Source organism: Pieris napi, chromosome 19 (assembly GCF_905475465.1).
Source record: "Pieris napi chromosome 19, ilPieNapi1.2, whole genome shotgun sequence".
Lineage (NCBI taxonomy): Eukaryota > Metazoa > Arthropoda > Insecta > Lepidoptera > Pieridae > Pieris > Pieris napi.
This window is the reverse complement of record NC_062252.1, coordinates 841,453-847,452: the sequence shown is the minus strand read 5'-3', so window position 1 is coordinate 847,452 and position 6,000 is coordinate 841,453.

Sequence of the window (6,000 nt, the reverse complement as noted above, 5' to 3'; positions counted from 1 at the left end):
TGTTCTGTTACTAATAGAGTCATGTATCTGCTGCCTTTAAATAAAACGTCAATTGATGACAGAGCTGTCAAAAGTTTTCTTGATATATTTTAATGCTTCATATATGCAAAACAGAATTTTGAATATCGAATAACGAACTATTTATGCAAATTACCAAAGACTAATTTTTAAACGAAAATAAAAAATGATTTTTAAACGTTTAAATGAGCGATGTAACTCGGTGACGAATGACGAATCCGTCCAAAAATAGTACTAGAAAGGCACACACCAACTACCACATATTTTGTTCATATACTTCACCCGCTATATATAAACAAGGTGATTTATTCTGTTCATTCCACCTAAGCCCATAGAGTATAAAACGATAGCTTATGCGAGACATGGTCGTGACAAGGACAGAGATAATAACGTGTCGCTCCTTCCCACGCTCAGAGGAAGATGTGATTATAATACAAAGCATGAGTAATTATCACTAATTTGCTATTTACTTATTCATGAGACTTTCGTACTAGTGAATAAATACTAAGTGAACTAGCTGCCGCAGCTAGGTTGAAACTTATAAATTAAATATTATTTATTTACCCCGTCCGCGTCTGTCTAAATACTACAAAAAACCACAGAACTGACTTTTTGAAGGTCACGTTTGATTAAGGTTTTATATAAATTGACTGAATTTTTACACGCTTTATATTAGCTTCACCTGTATGTACGTATGTACGTATGTAACCGACTCCTTCGGACTCGATTTTGACCCACTTTTAACGGACAGATTTAATTCAAACTTTGCGCACCTGTCAAAGATTGATGACAATGCAATAATCCTAAAAAAAAAAAAAATTTTTTTTTTTTTTAACTAAAAACAAAAAATAACCGGCAACGCACCTGCACACTTTCTGGTCATGTAAGTGTCCATGAAGCCCATTTGTCCTGGTTCTATAAAAACATGAAAAGTGCATTAATTTATAATTAGATTTAACTTAATTTAATTAGCTAAAAAATAACGTAGCTATGCCCACACTTCGTTCTCAAAAACAGAATAAATCTATAGAAAAGATCTCAGGGTTAAGATTCAGCGACAAGACTGGTTTTAACGTGAACTTCCGTGTCAACTAACAAGAGTATATTAAAAATAAATTATAGTAAATCTACAATATAACCATAAAAATAATTGACTAGCTACTTCTAAACGTGAATTCCCTAAACCTATCACTTTTAAAGAAACACAGGTTTCACTAAAGATATCATTTAAATAAATTTTTGTTAAAATTTTCCTAATAGATATGTATAAATAACTTAACAAATCATTTAAATTCAAAACCTAAGCGGGGTTACATCGCGCGAATGCCTTTGAGGTCATTTGATTATGTCGAGGTCATTTGACCAAACAGTTATCTGTAGATGTAAAAACTGTGAAGTCTGTTCATTGTCATGGTTAATTCGCTGAATTTAAATCCTAAGTTAATTGTTAACAGTAATCAGTTATTATATAATGTTCTTATATGTTGGTGATGAACCCAAACCGTCTGGATTGACATACCTATATAAGTGTTTGCAAAATCGAAATCAATTTTTCAAATAAAAATGCTTCATAATCTGCTATGGTGTCTGTATAAAATAAGATACCTATAACATTATACGTAACGCTTTAGTCTATTAGAGAATTGTACTCTGATTATTAAGTTGAATTATACACGATATATCATACGAGATGGATATATTGCATCTCTCTATCTGTATGTGGTAAGGTGGAAAGCACTTTCATCATTAAGTATGATCCAATAGCTCAGTATGTATTTTTTATATTTTTCCATGATTGCCTGTAACAAATCGCTTGTTAGCAAGCGATAAGGCTGCCCCGTTTCCTAATCATTTATGTAATCAGTAATTTTAAGTATGTTTAAGAAGTATAAATAACAATAAAGTTGGTGGAATTTTCCTTGAATTAATACGTTTTCCGTGGACGATTTTTGATAAAGTTTTAAATCATCATCATTTATTATAAGTAAAGATTAAAACTAATATAAATTATAAGTATCGCAATACAGCGAGGAAATGCTGCCAGCGTTAAAGGTACACTGCCACAGGGACCAAACTTTTTAAATTTGTTTGATTTTTCTTTTTATTAATTATTTTTATTACGTAGGTTAAAAAAATTGTAAATACTGTATATTTGATTGTTATGTTTATGTTTTAATAAACGATTTAATTTTTATATCTAAGTTTATCCGTTCTCTAACCAGTTGGTTGGGTAATATAAATCATAAGGTACACGTTTTTGCTCAAATTGCTATTTAACGAATATATTAAAACAAAGAGTCACTTATCGCAGGTAAATGTTATTATTATCTTCCTAAAAATACCTTTTTAAGTATTTTGTAAAAAACATTATTTAAATAAAAAAGTCTTAATCCTAATTTTAATGAATAAAAGTACTAAAATACAAAATACTTAAATTTGATTAACATAAAAACTGTAAGATTATAAAATTATTCAATGTTAAGTTTTATTATTCGACAGTTTTCCCCAAATTTTCTTTTTAAAGGCGCAATATTCAACTCGCCAAATACAATGCAAAGTGAAACTGCCGACGAAATATTCACAATTACAAGACTTTAATACCGGATATAAGCTTGTTTTGTAAACAAGACGAGTTTGAAATCGTGATATGAATAAATAAATAATGAAAGTCACAACCTATTCTTCGTATACATCAAACCTTTGTGGTTCTGGCTTCTTCATACTGTCGAATAGCCTGGTCGAAGCGACTGGTCACGGCAGTCAGAGGTGATACCACACTTCATGGACGCTTAAACTTTCAGAAGAAAACCAGGGTCTAGCTGGTCATGACCACATCCTAGACAGGGTATTAGAGTCACAAAATAGCCTTGTAAGAGAATACAGTGTACACTCTTTATAACGTCATTCGTTTTAAAGGAACAGTACTAAACGTAAAAATTACATTTGTTTGGTTTAACACAAAACCCATACATTGATTCACTCTTTATAACGGTGACTCTATAACGAATAAATATTTTCACATTTAAACATCAACATCATACTTAAGTGTAATTGTTTTTATAATCAGTTTACAAAACTAACCTTTTGAGCTGCCGAAATTTGTAAAAAAGCCACTTGAGGTCATAAACAGCCGTCTTGCCTTCATTATTTATTATTATTCTTGGATTACATTGCCTGTAGGAAATTTTGGTCTCAATTACTAAACGCACCACCGTCACCTATCGTGTATTGTCAGTCGTAAACAAACTGTTGAATTTGAGCTTAATAACGAAAACTCTCTATAACGCAAAAAAATGCTAGGTCCCTTGATGTTCGTTATAAAGAGTTTACACTGTATATAGAAATCTGAATCTAGTCTTAAATTATCATGATTCATGTGCACTTTTTAGTTTCATGTGTCCTTTTTTAGTTTAGTTTGTTTTTTGTTCCTGTTTAGTTTTGTCTGAATAACTATATTATGTAATATTTATTTTTGCATTCTTGCCTATTCTTGCCTACCTTATCTAATTTAATATATTTTTTTTTCTCATAGTAGTTGCATGGAAGAGATCGCTCGAAAGCGATAATGCCGGCAGTTTCCCTCCTTTTCATTTGATCATATTATATTTTTATAATTTTATGCAGCGAAGTGTTAATAAATAATAAATAAATGTGTAAAAATCCAGAACATTTTATAATATCCAACTTGAAAGTTGTACGATGAAACAAAACTTCTAACGGTTAGACAACTACTTTTATATGCCGTCTATTTTTGAAACAAACAACGATCTAACCACAAACCCAACCTACATAATCTACCCAAAAAACGCGCTTTCTTCGCCCAACGCTTTTTCTCTTTCAGAGGCCAATTCACCTTTAATGACTTTCTTAAAGATAAAATGTTTACTAACGATTCAAATCTTTATACATTCACTAACAATCTTCTCCTATCCTACGCTGAAACGGACAGTATCCTTCTTGTGCAACAACCTTGCGATTCTGTAACTCACACAGCGGTTTTCGCATCGGCGGTCGCTCTCAAATCAGTCGTGAAGCAGTCATTTTATGATTTGGCATTCTGAAAAGGTGGAAGCTTGTAGTTTATTGTTTATCAGAATGTCAAATCATAAAATGACTGCTTCACGACTGATTTGAGAGCGACCGCCGATGCGAAAACCGCTGTGTGAGTTCGAAAGTGAGTTACAGAATCGCTGGGCAGTAGTTTAATTATAAAATTGTAAGTGTTATGTAGAATTTATTCAGTACCTACAATCATATATTTTTTATGTAATAGGAGGCAAACGGGCAGGATATGTTAAATGGAAGAGACTAGCTCCCACGACACAGGGAATCCTCCTAGCACTTTCTCTTTTAACTATACATCCTATTTTATTGTATGAAATTTTTTTTTTTCTCTTTTTACTTTTAGTACAATATGAACAATCTATGACTGTGCGCCTTACTCGCGTTCTAAATGAAAATATTTTTCATTATAAAAGCGAATTAAATTAGCGATAACAAGTTTTATTTAAATGTAGGTACGTGTTCCGAAAAGACTTTAGATTTGGTTCGATAATATCTTAACCGGCAGCTGGTTAAATATAGTGACGGAAAATGCCTTAAGATACGCTGAGCTGTGCAACAAACGCAATGTTAACATTCATTCATTGTAATTGAATTGGATAATATGGTGACTGTTTTTTTAAAGGATAGGGGGACAAACGAGCCTACAGGACGCCCATAAGTCAATCATCGCAGCCCATGGACAGCCATTTTACTGATGCGTTGCCGGCATTTGATGGAAGAGTATGATCTCTTTTTAACATTTGGAGGTCGTACCTGGGACGTCCACCGAGTTAATTCCACTGTTCACTTGTTCGCCAAAGAATTAGCTGTGTTTAAATAATAAAACACCCTTGAAATACTGTAGATATGTTCTAATATAATTGCTGTGTATGTGTGTAAAATTTGTTAAGTCATATTTTCTTGTATATTTATATACATGTTGTTTTAGGAATAATAATTAAATATAATGACATTTCATATATGATACCTATTTAAAACCAATACCCATATGCCCTCTGTCACACAATCTATACACTGACGGAAGCTATATCCAAGTGCAGTTTTTTTTATAGAATAGTGGGCAAACGGGCAGGAGGCTCATTTGCTGTTAAGTGATACCGCTGCCCATGGACACTGTTAATGCCAGAGGTTCTCAATGCAATAGAAATATATATCCAAGCGGAACTTTTTACAACCAAAAAGCTTTGATAAGCACGAACACCAGACTACAATACACACCGACTTACAAGCCACCCTCGTATCTCTCAACCATCCAACCCGCAGCCTCTCGTCGCAGACATCACATTGTATACATTATACATAGTATCAACACCAGAGCCTTGACATGCTGGCATCGACATCAGACCACAATATACAAACTGCCAGCTTTCCTAAGCTAAGCGATCGTACTGATAGCTAACACACAGGAGAACACAAAGACATTTTTCCACTTTACACAATATCTAACTGGGCTATATACAACCTACTTATAAAAGAACCAGTGGCACTACAACGTTTAAGGTCTGGGCTCTTTGTGTATCTGTATCATGATCGTTTTACTCTAATAGGCATGATCAATCTTCTGTGCCTGACACTCGCCGTCGACTTTTCGGGAAAAGTATGCCGATTTCCTAACAATGTTTTCTTTCACGCGTGTGCGCACATAAAGTCCATTGCTGCGCTGCCGAGGTTTGAATCGACCTCAGGTATGAGAGTCGCACGCCGAACACTGCACCTGAAAAAACGTACCGTCTTACGTATTAGCCGAACTTTAATACTGCAAACGCTAGTCCAGTTAGTTCTATCTAACCTTGAGCGAGATTGAAACATGCACGAAATATAACACTCACGTACTAATGAAAATAACGGAAAGACCAATCAATTGAAGCCTACAACAATACAAATCAGAAATAGGATGAGATTCATTAGATATAATTC